Genomic DNA, 15,108 nt, shown 5'->3' on the forward strand with positions numbered 1-15,108 from the left:
CTTGGAGAACACACCAGAGTGATCAGTCATTCTATTCTCTAGAGCGGGGTTTGCTAAGAGAGATAGAATCAGTGATCGGGAGAGCAGCTGAGGGGCATTGAGTACACAGAGACAGAGAAGCAGAGATAGTGTTGAGATAGCAGCAGAGCAGCTAAAGAGAGACGCAGGTGTAGCCAGTGCTCACGCAGGGCCATGTAGAGGCAGTTAAGTGCTGCGCAAAGCACCAGAGGGGATGGCATAGCTAACGCAGGGCCTCCTGGGGCTGACGCAGTGCCAACGTTGGGCTAGGAGAGGCTGACACAGTCCAGATTGGGCATACGTTGGGGTTTCTGGGGCATATTGGTGCTGAGTAGCTGCCGAAAGAATTATTTGGGGTTTCAGCCAGTAGATTTGTCAAAAACCGAGAGGTATTACTGCTAAGGAAAATCTCTGTTGGGTAGGCCAGTTACGACACCCAGATTGTACTATGATATTGCTTAATAAGAAAACCCTCAGATAGCTACACCGGTTTTCCCACATTGGGTTTTTCCGAGGACATTAGTCCTAAAATAATGGTGTCATGTGGTGTGTTTGTTCTTGTTTCTTTTAGTTGTTGATCTGTAATATGTTGAGCATGCACTGGTGTTTATTTTCAGTATTTACTTTGTAAATAACTTGTTAAGGAAAAATAACAAGTGGGTAGGAATAAATCAGAAAAAGTGCATGAAGGGTTTCTAATTAAGTAAACTTAGAAACTTCAACATGGTATCAGAGCAAAGTTGCAGATCATAGAAGGACTAAAAGACATCAGCTGAGCGGAGCAATAGCAGCAAAGAACAATTGTTCTGAGGTGACAGAAGTTTTTTCTAGCAATGCAGAAGCCAAGGAGTGTGACGCAGAGCCAGCCAGGGCCACGCAAAGGAAGTCGGGAGCTGCGCAGAGCCCCAGAAAGGCTAGCGTTTCTGACACAGAGGGCCGAAGGGCTGACGCAGGGCATCCCAAGGCTGACGTAGACCCATCTAGGGTGACGCAGAGCCAGCGTGAGGCAGAGGGGTTGATGCAGTTCATAGAAAGGCAGTTGTTGGGGTCTAGAAGGCTGCATGAATATTGCATAATGGAGTTGGTGAGGTACTGTAGTCAGAACAGTACCTGACAGAGCAGAGCCAGAGGAACTTTTATCGAGGATTTCTAGCCGAGGAACCCAAATCAAAAGTGTAACTGCACAAGTCGATCAGAGTAAGGGACATCTCGACAATCAGAAGAAGGATTTCCAGGAGGGAAATCAGGACTCAGAGAGAGTCCAGAAGAGAACTTCCAAACGGGAAATAGAGACTCAGAGGAGTCGAACAGAGAACTTCCAGGAGGGAAGTAAAGGAGCATCATGGCACTACATCGGGTAAGAGACGAAGATACACTAGACAGAGCATCGAACTTCGTAGTCTGGAAGGCCAGAATCTTATAAGTGCTTGACAAGAATCGTGTCAAGAACTTCGCCTTGAAGGTAATAGTTGTCCCAGTCAACCCCAATGATAACGACAAGTACGAAGAGGCAATGACGACGGCCAAGTGCATTATCCTTGACGAGGTCAAGGATCATGTGGTACCACATATAGCCGAGAAGGAAATGGCATTTGAGATGTGGGAGGCTCTCAAGAAGTTGTACCAACATACTTCTGTGCAGAGAAGAATGTTGCTCGAGAACCAGATGAGGTCGTATCAGATGAAGAAGGGTGAATCGATTGACACCTTCCTCGGAGGACTGAATGGGGTCCGAGACCAGTTGACTGTTATAAGAGCAACACCAGATGAGGAGCTTATGGTGAGGACAGCCCTGAATGTTATCTCAAAAGATTGGGAAGTATTTGTCGAGAGTATCCTGGGCAGAGGGACTCTCCCACCTTGGGACAAGATGTGGGCAACTCTTCGCTAGGAAGAGATCAAACGGCAGTCGAAGATAGGTAGCAGCAGCAAAGAGATCAAAGTCAAGCAGGAGGAGGAAGATGTGACCCTAGCATCTGAGGGAAAGCAAGAAAAGCAGAAGAAGAAAGATCTCTCCAAATCAAGTGCTTCCACTATGGGGAGTTGGGTCATTATGCGACCCAGTGTCCAAGGAAGAAGAGTAAGGGAGAGTCTTCCGAGACTAAGGCAACACCAGCACAGGCAAACAAGGAAGTTTTGATAGACGATGACTGTGCCATGAGTGCACACGCACCACTTGAGCGGAAGTGGGGAGACATCGAGGTGTAGTCAGGCGAACTACAAGCGATGAGGGGCAGGATCCTTGACGTATCCAGCCTCTTGGATTAGACCTTGCTACGGGAGCCCCGACGAGCAATAGCAGGACTGCCTGAGTGGGTAGAGACGGATGCGGATGGAGCGGCAGAGAGAGCTACAGTGCAGGAGTCCCGAGATAGTGCAGAGCTAGTAGGCTGCAATAGTGCGAGAGGCACAGGAGTGTTGCACTAGTGCAGGAAGGCACAGAGAGATGTGTAATGGTGCGAGATGCAAGGAGTTGTTGTAGCAGTGCAGAGATCAAAGAGAGGGAGCACTTTTCAGCGGCAGAGGGAGATTCAGCATCAGAGGGTGTTTCTAGCCCAACAGGGAGGTCAGTTGGGAGATTAGTTACTTACTTCTCAGTAACTGAGTTGCAGTGCAGTAGTGGGCAGCATGATGCAACATGATGAGAGGAAGTGCAGTGCAGATGCAGTGCTGGGATGAAGGACCAGCAGCAGCATGGATGCAGAGGGAGTTGTCATACAGATGCAGCAATGGCAGTGGCAAAACCATGGGCAACAGTACAGGATGCAACAGTGCAGAGGATGTTGGGCAGGAAGGCCTAGCATCAACACAGGCACCGATGCCGGATAATCAGAGTAATACTCAGTGAGGAGTATTGCTAGAGCACAGTCCTCGCTAAGAGGGAGTGTTGATTTGGAGTAGCATCGGATGTGCTCTAGCCACGAAATTTGGTGGAGAGGTTGGGGCCAGTGTTGCAGGAAGCGCCCCCCCCCCCCGGATCCTAGGCCGGAATCGCGTCCCGTACGGAAGCGTTCCGGAAGCGCGATTCCATTTTTTCCGAAGCGCGATTCTGCATTTTTTGAGCGATACCTGGTTTTTGAGAATCGTTGCCCCCGAAGCGCGCTTCGGAGGGCGCTTCGGGCCTCCGGAAGCGCCACGCTTCGGGCCCGGAAGCGCACGCTTCACGAGCGCTTCGGAGCGCTTCCGAAAAATCCGCGCGGGCAAGGAATGACACTTCAATTTTTTTTAATTTTTTTTAAAAGTTAACTTAACTTGCAATGAGGGGGTGGGTTAGGGTGAGTTTAGGGTGAGTTTAGGTGAGGAATGAAAAGCATAAAGCTCCCATTCATTCCTCATTTTCTCACTTTGAGTTTATGAGAGTTGGAGAAGAGAAGAGAGGAGAGGAGAAGAGAAGAGAGGAAAGGAGAGGAGAAGAGAGGAGAGCTTGGAGGAGTGAAGAAGGAGGAGCTAGGAGAAGGAGGAGGAGCTTGGAGCAAGAGCTTGGAGGACTTCATCTACAAGAGCTAAAGAGGTAAGTTCAAACCCCAAACTCCCTTGTTTTTTTGAAAAAAAAATTGTATTTTTCTCCTCCCTCTCCTACTCTTTCCCATTGTTTCTACTTGCTCCTTTATTTACAGGTTGTCCACCACCTATATCCATATTCCAAGATGGTGTTCTTTTGGCTTCTATGTATCATTCCACTCTTGGTTTTAATGATGGCAAGGGTGAGGAATAGAAGGGAAGAGGAAGGGGATGAACTTGGTCCTAATAGTAGTGACCCAATGTATGATGAGGAGGAAGGGTTTGAGGAGGAAGGGGATGAACTTGAAGGGGACACTGAAGCACAAGATGGGAAAGGTACATCAACACCCTTGTGGAACTATGTGACCAAACTTGATGGGGGAAAGGGTGGTGGATCTTACAAATTTGTGTGCCCTCATGGTTGTCATGGAGGAAAACCATATTGTGGTTCATATACCCGTCTGAGGAGGCATCTTTGTGGGGTGCTGGACAGTGATGAAAAAAAGGGTTCTATGGGGGTACAAATTTGCCCAAACATTTCAACTGAAGAAAGAAGAAAATACATCCAAATAGAGATGGCTGCACAACAAAAAAACAAGAAACAAAAAACTCATTCTGAATCAAGTGCAACCTCTAAATTTGGTAGTTGCCCATCTCCTCATGGTACTTCTGCAACCTCTGGAGGTAGAAGAACAATAGGGGATTTCCTTAATGTTGCTGGGAGGGATGATGTGGATGGAAAGATAGTCCGTTTTCTTTGTGCTTGCGGTGTACCATTCAATGTGCTTCGCTCTCCCTATTGGCATGACATGGTAAAGGCCATCAATGAAGCCCCAAAAGGATACAAGGCCCCCAACTATGAGAAAGCTAGAACAGTGTTATTAGAAAGAGAAAAAGCTAAGGTTCAAAGAGCTTTGACACGTTTTACACATGAGTGGGTGGATTCTGGGGTATCCATTGTATCAGATGGGTGGACAAATATTAGAAACCAACATTTGATAAATGTTCTTGGTGTTTCTTCTAGTGGTGCAGTATTTATTGCATGTCATGACTCCTCCTCCATCAGTGCAACTGCACAAAACATTGCAGATCTCCTATTGAAATCAATCAAAGATGTTGGTCCAAATAATGTGGTTCAAGTGATCACAGATAATGCAGCAAATTGTAAGGCAGCAGGAAAAATTATTGAGCGTACTCATCCACACATCTTTTGGTCTGGGTGCCTGGTTCACACATTGAACCTTTTGATGCATGATATTGTGAAACACAAAGATTGTGGGTGGATTGCTGAGGTTTACAGGAAAGGGAAGCAGCTCATTAAATTCATCACAGGGCATACAAGGGTAAACTACTTCTATGGCACTTACTCCAAGTTGCAATCGCTTAAAATTGCAAAGACAAGATTTGCTAGTTATTACCTCACCTTTAGGCGGCTAGTGAGGGTGAGACAAGCTTTAACTAATCTGGTGTGTGCTGAAACATGGGATGAAATTAACACTGACACAGATGGTGCTAATGCAGTCAAGGACACTGTTCTTGACAGTTACTTTTGGTCACAGGTTAAATATGTTTTGCAATTCACCAAACCAATTTATTACATGATCAAGTTTGCAGATTCAGATCGACCAGTAATTGGGGAGGTGTATGAGCAAATGGATAGAATGTTGGGGCAGATTAAAGACATTGTTGAGCCTAGAGATACCACCTTGTACAATTATATTCGTGTAGAGGTGCAAAACCGATGGGAAATGCTAAATATTCCATTGCATGCATTAGCATATGTTTTGACACCTAAATACTATCATCCATCATGGCTTTCAACACCAGCACCTGGGGGGGAAGCAGGAAAAAACCACACCAAGATAGAGAGGTTCACGAAAAATATATGGCTGCATTGAGTAAATTAATCCCTGATGAGGAGGAGGCTGCATTGGTACGGAGACAGGTGAGCAACTATACGCTCAACACTGGTCCATTTGGGAGCATGCATGCAATTCAAGATCGAGAGACTTTTTCTGCTCTTGAGTGGTGGAACATGCATGGAGGGGGTACTCCACTTCTACAGAGTTTGGCATTGCAGGTGCTATCACAGGTGGTAAACACTTCTTCTGCAGAGAGGTGTTGGAGCTCTTATTCTTTCATCCACAGTGTTAAAAGGAACAGGTTGAATTTAGACCGGGCAGAGAGCTTGGTTTATGTTCATTACAACTTGCGATTGTTGTCCCATTACTGTGAAGATGCAAAGTCTAATAAAGACTAGTTGATTTGGGACAAGAATCCAGAGGAGCCCAATTTGGAGGATGGAGTGTTGCGACTAGAGCAATTAGAGGATGCTCTTATCCAGGTATGTCCATTGTGGTATGAATTTTCCAATTTTCCCTTATAAAGCATTTCTCTAATTCATGTTTTTAATTTTTTTGTTAACTAGTTTTTTTTTTTTTTGCATGAATTTTTTGAGCGATTCTAGGATGATGATGACCGTGTTGATATGCCACCACCCCCACCCTCATCTGGTCCCTTGGTTCCTAGGTTCCATGGTTCAACACCAACAGCAGGGGGTTCTTCTTCATCAGTTTCAGTGCCACGACTTACACAGGGACCATCTTCTTCATTGCCACCACGTGGAGGCCCGCCATCACGTTCTATTCGTGGTGGAAGGAGGAGAGATTAGTAGATATATTCACAATCTACTACTTTTTGTCATAGATTACTCATTAGACTTGTAGACTTGTGAATTTGAATTTTGAACCTTTTTGGCTTGGCGGTGACCAAGTGACATATTTTGTAAACATTATTATTTGAATTTTGGACATGACAAATGTTGACAGTTGCTCACTTGCTAGATAAATCATAATATGCTCTATGTTTTATGTTTTATAATATGCTTAAATGTTTTATGTTTTATAATATGCTTAAAAATTTGATGTATGTTTGTAATAGCTAGAATATAGATGATTGTTGTACATACTAGTAACTACAATGGAATCATGGATGCCATATCTATCTTGATTTATGCAAAAATATGCATGTTTTCATGTCTTCTACAATTAATTTGGTATTTGGGATGTTTGTTTTGAGTATAAATGCAAAAAAATATAAATATATATATATATATATATAGCAGACGCTTCCGCGGACGCTTCGCTTCCTAGATTTTTGGAAAATGACGCTTCCGCGCTCCCGCTTCCGCTTCCGCTTCGCTCCCGCTTCGTGCAACATTGGTTGGGGCACATGAGATCTCCAATACCCGAAAAGGGTTTGGGCAGATTCTAAACAGATCAGGAGCTATTAAAATAATTAATATTTTTAATGGAGTTCCTAAATCTAAACTTAGGGAAAATAAAATATTAATGTGTATTAATATGAATCTGTGTTAGAGTGGTCCAAAAGACATGGATCAAGCCAGATCTAATCTTAGTCATTGATTAGGGACTTAATCTCGGCCATTGAGATGTCAACAAGAAAAGTATAAGAGGGGGCTTAAGGGTCACTTGGAGAACACACCAGAGTGATCAGTCATTCTATTCTCTAGAGCGGGGTTTGCTAAGAGAGATAGAATCAGTGATCGAGAGAGCAGCTGAGGGGCATTGAGTACAGAGAGACAAAGAAGTAGAGATAGTGTCGGGATAGCAGCAGAGTAGCTAGAGAGAGACGCAAGAGCAGCCCGTGCTCACGCAGCGCCACGCAGAGGTAGCTAAGTGCTGCGCAGAGCGCCAGAAGGACCAGCGTAGCTAACGCAGAGGCTCAAAGCACTGAAGCAGGGCCTCCCTGGGCTGACGAAGACCAAGATAGGCTGACGCAATGCCAGCGCTGAGCTAGGAGACGCTGACGCAGTCCAAATTGGGCATACGCTGGGGTTTCTAGGGCAGATTGGTGCTGAGCAGCTGTTGGAAGGATTATCCGGGATTTCAGCGAGTAGATTTGTCAGAAACCGAGAGGTATTACTGCTAAGAAAATTCTCTGTTGGGTAGGCCAGTTACAGCACCCAGATTGTACTCTAATATTTCTTAATAAGAAAACCCTCAGATAGTTGCAACGGTTTTCCCACATTGGATTTTTCCGATGACATTAGTCCAAAAATAATGGTGTCATGTGGTGTGTTTGTTCTTGTTTCTTTTAGTTGCTGATTTGTAACATGTTGAGCATGCACTGGTGTTTATTTTTAGTATTTAATTTGTAAATAACTTGTTAAGGAAAAATAACAAGTAGGTAGGAATAAATCAGAAAAAGTGCATGAAGGGTTTCTAACTAAGTAAACTTAGAAACTTCAACATTCAACTGGTTCACAATCAGTTCAAATTGGTTCCACTATTTCACAACTGGTTCAAATTGAGAAGAACATTTGTCATTTGGGTGGTTGGAAAAATGAAAAACAAGGCAAAAGAGGATTGCGCCCTTTCCTCCCAAACCTAAGCAAAGTTCACATTTTTGGTGTTTAATGGTTCAGATTTCCATTTATGTACATGAAGATAATTTGTTTGTTAAATTCTACATATTCAAAGTATATTTTAATATTTTTATTAAATTATGCATATTTATTGTTAGCATTGTAATTCCTCCAAGTTGAAGATAGGAATCCAAAGGTAACAACAAACCACGTCGAAGCTTGGAATCTAGCCCTTTCAACTTCAGAGAAGGCTCTTTCTGTCTAATTTAGTCACTTAGATCTTAGACTAGGTATGGTGCTCAGAGGGTATAATGTTCCAAACTAGGAAAAATAGTGTTATGCAAAGCAAACAATAAAAACAACACCATAAAATTGAAACATTCAATGCACACCCATAAAAAGTCCAGGAATAACCAACAACTGAGCCATTTTATTATAATCTGGGAGAAAAGTACAACAATGTGGAAGTGGTGCACCTGGGCTTGCCTCAATGGCAAGCGTGATCAAGCCCATGTGGTAATATGTCAAGCCCAAATGGCACAAATAACTGCTGCAATGATGCCCTGTGCTGCCTTTGTGAAACTATGTTGTCTACTGCAAGGATGTTGCTGGAAACCCCACCTCCTATGCTCAAAAATTTATGGGGATTTAACCCTGGCCTCTCCACCAAATACCCAGAATAACCCACGAAGATATTGGCCAAATGTTGACCTCAGAATTTTGGCCCAAATTCCTCTTAGCTTCTCTAGTTGCTGGCTGAGTTGGGACCCCTGTTTGACCCCTTAGATCTACCCATAAAATTTTATAAAATTAGGATTGTGATCCTTGCCCAAAACCCAAAAAAACCTAGAAAGGGTTTACCTTGGTTCCAACCTTCAAAAATTGACCCTTCATAACTTGGCACTCCTTCAATTTTGATTTTTGTTGTTGTCACTGATCCTGTCAATCTTTGCTCTCCCAACTCCAACAGTCCTCCTCAAATGGCACTCCAAATGATCCCCCAGCCTCCCAACGCCAAACTCCCCCAGATGATGCTATCCCAAAGAGTCTTACTCCAATGACTGTGCAATCAAGGGAGGAGATGACGTAGTCCCGCGTGTGATGAAATGAGAGTTGCATGTAGGATGGCCCTCTTGTCTGTAGTTGCCCTCTATACTCCTGAAAATTATGAAGGATGCTCCTTTCTCCCCAACTTACTGGAGTACATCACGTTGTGACTACGCAATCCCTGCGTTGTTGTTACTCCCCCTGCTGCTGGTACTCAACTTACAACTGTTGTAACTCGTCTCCTTGTTGTTGCTATGAACTGAGATGAAGAAGAACTCCCTTCTAGGGCTAGCACTCAAAGTCCACCGAAGCAAGGGTTGAGATCTCCGCTCGAAGACACTCGTGTGCTAAACAGCACAGTAACCCGGCTAAGCAGCTCGAGCAACTAAGATTGAGTTCAATATGTCAAAAGATAAGATATCCAAATGAGGAGAGTTGCCTTCCTTATATAGATTTCGTGGAGCACTTTTCCCTCCATTTTCCCTCCATCGTGGGTCCCTCACCTAACCATCAATTTCCCCTCCATGCAAATCAAACTAGGGAATGCGCATTCCCCTAGTATGGGTGGCCCCCACGTATACTTAACCACATCGAAATAAATTCTACTAAGTCTAGCCTCCTAATAAAATCAAATGGGCCCCCATCACCTCCAAAATTGGCCCCAAAATGTAGAAATTAATACTGCTCCAAAATAATTTAGGAAAGGACATGACAATCCTCCCCTCCCAAATGTTGTTTGTCCCCAAGCAACTTCAGTGTTGGATGCTCAAGTATGTGCTCGCCCTCCCAAGTAGCATTCTCAACCGGCAAGCTCCTCCAATGCACCAAAAATCGCTTGTCCTCAAGCAATGCCTAAACGAGCATCCTCTCTAACTGTTGCTCCCCACTGTCACTACAACATGTGCCAGGGTCCCTAATGTGCCACTAAATCGTCCCTAACCGGAGCACTATCCTGATATGAAAGAATCCTTGAATACCAAGATCCTAGGCTATTCCCATCCAACATGAAGCTCCCCTCGCTCCACTCAGTATCCTGCTCGGTGCAAGTACTAGAAGTCCCCAGCTCCATCAAAGACTCGCTAAAGCCCAATGGAATATCTCTATGATCTCCCCCTACAATAGTCGACGCATCCCTAAAGGCTATTGAGTTGTGATGCCCCAGTTCCTTGCTAGTCCCAGAGTGGTGCCACCATGGTGATGCTGCGCTACTCTGACTATGTCATACTCCCCATCGTGCGCAGATAGTATCCTCCCCTCCTGGAACTTGATGGTGGAATACTGAAAGAGGAGAGACACATCCTTCCTGGGCATCTCCAATGCACCAAGGCCTACCCATCCACATCTAACTCCGAACATGTACAGTGACAGAGAATGTCTGCCTCCCCATATAATGAAACCCTCTGTGAACCCCCATGTGTCATCCCAAGAGTGAACTATATCACTCTCTTCCACGACTCCGCTCATCACAATTGATCTATCGATCAACTGAATCCCTGCATCCCATAGCCAGACCTCCTACGGCATAGCCCTAACAACCAATGGAATCCCTCTGGCCCTCATCTCTAGTCCCTGCATGCCACCCATATATACGCTCCATACATCATGAACTAATATGAGGCATGCTAAATTGTCCTGTGCTTGCCACTGTGTAGTACTAATGACCACTGGAAACCACGTGTGCCAAATAGCTACCCCTTGAATGCAACCAATAGATGGGTATATAATATGCACAATTGACTCAATGTATGCGGATCCATCCTGCTCCTACCAACCATCGCCACTAGTTCGGCTACCCACCCCCTGGAGAATGTGCCAATACAATGTCGGGAACCCGGATGTATACTGGACAACTATCTCAACAATACACGGTATCCTCTACTCATGCATGGTCCAGACATGCCCTGTGAAAGACTAACATATGTCTCCCCTGTGACCAGCTCCCCAGGCATGGGATCAGTGATGAATGATATGCCATCTCTATCGGTGATCACCTCATCCCTCGACATCTGGCTGTCAACTCGTGCACCGACTCAATGCCCCCGTTGAGAAGTCTCCCCTCTATCGCACCAAGTGTCATCCAAATATCTTGGGTGTGCTCCCCATCCCTTGTTGCTCGTGCCCAGAGTGTCAAAGGACAACAACCGGATCGCCCGTTCCTGTAAGTGATGTAGAAGAGGGTCAAGCATGTGAGTCCCCACAGATACCATCAAGCATCGCTCATTTGTGTCCCCATCGATCCTGGGTGAACTACACCCAAAGGTATGCCCGTATCTTCGTCCATGGGTGTGCCTAGAGGCAACACTCCAAGACCTCGTTGTGCAGCACCATATGCCTCTGCATACCATCAATCATCCCAGTACTCCTGGACATGCAACTGTACATCGTGGCCTTCCCCTATACACTGTTGGATACCCTCAGCTACAGCTATGCCATCCTGTAATGTGTTGCTTCCCACCTGTGTCACTACACCTGTCACTCAATGCAATGTGAGGCACTCCCAGTCCAACACACTATAGCACACGACCATGCATCTCCATGCCCACTTATAGACCACTGCTCAACGATAGATGCCCCCACACACCCTGGATGTGATGGCCTAGAGATATGTCTCTACATGTCAGGCCACACCCAATCAGTATCATCACCTCCACCATTGCATCACTATCCCCGACGATGAATGGATCTTCCCTCCAAATTCCCCTTGAGGGATCCGAGAAGTGACTCTCCCTCTTTGTCAGCAGTGATGTCACCACTGCTCTGCTCCTCTGCATCCTCTGTGCCCAACACAAAAGTGAAGAGTCCCCAGCTCCATACAAGGCATCGTTTGGTGGCCTGCCAAAGCCACCTCCTCCGAAAAACTCCTGAGAGAGTATGTTGATCACCTAGTAATCCCGTGTACAAATGCCATACCAAGAAAACCAAAAGAGTTTGTCCATAAACTGGTCGGCCACTGGTGTTGACCAAGACTCCCCTAGCGAATGTGCACGCTCAACTACTAGGTCAATTGCAGCATCCCGGTTGTAGGCAACCGGCATACCTGGGAAATGATAGGTAGTCCCATCTGGAACCCAATGCCTGTCTGCACTGTCGGTATCCCCAGTGCCTGGAAGCTCCTGCTGAGCTTCACTTGGGTCCACTGCCATCTCCATAGCCCACTCCACCTGGTACCAACTCATAATCTCTTATCGTCCAACCCCAAGGGAGGGACCGAATGCATGAACTCCAACACATAGAACAACCCCAACATGCAGATGTTGTACCTTGTGCGACTCAAGTCGTGCCATCTCGCTATCCTGGTCAACACATGAAATCGGATTAGGTATCTCTCTCCCTCTTTGTCCAATGGGCAAAGGTAACCTAACAGTGCCGCCAACCCCGTCTATGTATGCCCGAAGAGAGCTGCTCTCACGCTCCAACGTGCACTCTAGCTGCATCAGTAGGGAATCCAACCACTCCCCAATGTGAGTCAATTTGGCCGTGGACTTGGCACAACCCACTCCCATGCCCTCTAGCTCCTTGTTCTGTTGCAGAATAGCCTCTTGCACTAACGCAGCCTTCCTTTCTAAAGCTAGAAGGTGGGCCTGAAACTGATGGAACCATCATGGGCATCTATCACCTGTAAACTCAGTCACGGCTCCAAATATCTCAGCAACTATTTGCATCTCGTCCATGGGTGGCACCCCCTCAACAGATGGCTCTATGTGTGTAGGCCCTATCCTCTCCACTAAGGTGTCAACTGGGGCTATCAAAGAGGTCTCTAATAAAGGTGACTCCTACGCCACACTGTGTATATCAATGTGCTCCTCACCATCCTTTGGGCTCTTAGCATCATGCCCAACTTCCTCCTCAGGCTCTTGATATGTGAAGCCAGGTCTCCACCAGCAAAAGCGCCCCCTGGTCTCACCCTCTAATTGTCTCTGTCCTGCCTGCTCCCTTTCAGGAGATCTGGTGCCCTGATCTGGTCGACTTTCCCCACATGATGTAGATGGTTGCACCCCCACGACCTGCACACCTCTCACGTCTCTGTTGTAAGGGTGAGGATGGGTTTGGTCTGTCACCCTCCTCAATTGGGCCAACCTCTCATCATCCCAATGAATTCTACCCCAGAATTTTGCATTCTAGGTTTCCCTTGAGCCATGGGTTTGTCTCTGGTTTCCCCCATCACTATGCACTCATACCCAAAGCTTCCATGATCTTCTGGCTAATTTCCACAACTGGGCCAGGATCATGCTCTGATACCACTATAATGTTCCAAACCAGGAAAAATAGTGTTATTCAAAGAAAACAATAAAAACAACATAAAATTAAAACATTCAACACTGAGCCATTTTACTATAATCTAGAAGAAAAGTACAACAATGTGGAAGCGGTGCACCTAGGCTTGCCTCAATGGCAAGCGTAATCAAGCCCAGGTGGTAATATGTCAAGCCCAGATGGCACAAATAACTCTCGCAATGATGCCTTGCGATGCCCTTGTGAAACTGTGTTGTCTACTGCAAAGATGTTGCTGGAAACCCCACCTTTTATGCTCATAAAATTACGGGAAATTAACCCCGGCCGCTCCACCAAACACCCAAAATAACCCACGAAGGAATTGGCCAAATGTTGACCTGAGAATTTTGGCCCAAATTCCTCTTAGCTTCTCTTCCTGCTGGCTAAGTTGGGACCCCTGTTTGACCCCTTAGATCTGCCCAGAAAAACCTATATAATTAGGAGTGTCATCCTTTACCAACACCCAGAAAAACCCAAAAATGGTTTCCCTTGGTTCCAACCTTCAAAAATTGACCCTTCACAGCTTAGCCCTCCTCCAATTTCGAATTTTGTTGTTGTGACTAATCCTGTCAATCTCTGCTCTCCCAACTCCAGCAATCCTCCTCAAATAGCCCTCCAAATGATCTTCCAGCCTCCCAGCTCCAAACTCCCCTAGATGGTGCTGCCCCAAAGAGTCTCAGTCCAATGACTGCGCAGTCAAGGAGGAGATGATGCAGTTCCGTGTGTGATGAAATGAGAGTTGCGTGTAGGATGGCCCTCTTGTCTATAGTTGCCCTCTATACTCCTGAAAATTATGAAGGATGCTCCTATCTCCCCAACTTCCCCTAGTACCTCACGCTGTGACTACGCAATCCTTGCGCTGTTGTTACTTCCCCTGTTGCTGGTACTCGACTTACAGCTGTTGTAACTCGTCTCCCTATTGCTGCTACGAACTAAGATGAAGAAGAAATCCCTTCTAGGGTTGGCACTCTAAGTCCACCGAAGCAAGGGTTGAGATCTCCACTCAGAGACCCTCGTGTGCTAAACAACACAGTAACCAGGCTAAGCAACTCGAGCAACTAAGATTGAGTTCAATATGTCAAAAGATAAGATATCCAAATGAAGAGACTTGCCTTCCTTATATAGATTTCGTGGAGCACTTTTCCCTCCATTTTCCCTCCATTTTCCCTCCATCATGGATCCCTCACCTAACCATCAATTCCCCTCCATGCAAATCGAACTAGGGAATGTGTATTCCCCTAGTATGGGTGGCCCCCACATATACTTAACCACATCAAAATAAATTCTACTAAGTTTAGCCTCCTAATAAAATCGAATGGGCCCCCATCACCTCCAAAATTGGCCCCAAAATATAGAAATTAATACCACTCCAAAATAATTTAGGAAGGGACATGACATAGGGATACAGATTTTAAAGATTTGTTGGCAGGGGGGGAAACAGATCCATTGGCAACTACGTTCATATAGGTTGATGATTTCCAGTGGGAGGATGAAGAGAAAGAGGGATCTTCTACAAGGGCAAGGTAGGTAGTCTTTTTGGATTTTTTAAGTCAAAATCATTGTAGGAGGGTGAGCAGAAGATAAATGCAAAATGACATAGAGAGCATCAAACAACAGGATGAATTCAAAATGCCATTCTAGTAGAAAACATAAATGTTTAGCAAACTGAAACAAAGCACCATTTAAAGTGAATTTTGAGTCAATATCCTTGTTCAACTAAACAAGAAGACACATTTCAAAGCATGATTGGTACAGAAGATAACTTACAAAACCAAGAAGTGCATCTCCAAAGAAACTAACACAGGAATCCCTGTAAAATTCGACATTTGTCCTTTCATTCACTGGAAAAATCAAGAAAATTCAATACACACGGTGTTCTTTCT

General features: G+C 45.4%; 1 protein-coding gene across 9 annotated transcripts in view; it reads right to left on the bottom strand.

The window, feature by feature from the left end:
- Positions 1-15,108, bottom strand: part of LOC149142958 (2-oxoglutarate (2OG) and Fe(II)-dependent oxygenase superfamily protein) — a 316,570-nt gene that overhangs the window by 147,564 nt on the left and 153,898 nt on the right. The gene's annotated exons all lie outside the window — the stretch shown is intronic.

Source organism: Pinus tabuliformis, chromosome X, assembly GCF_031772625.1.
Source record: "Pinus tabuliformis cultivar Carrire ecotype Pingquan chromosome X, CPIR1, whole genome shotgun sequence".
In the NCBI taxonomy this organism is placed as follows: Eukaryota; Viridiplantae; Streptophyta; class Pinopsida; order Pinales; family Pinaceae; genus Pinus; species Pinus tabuliformis.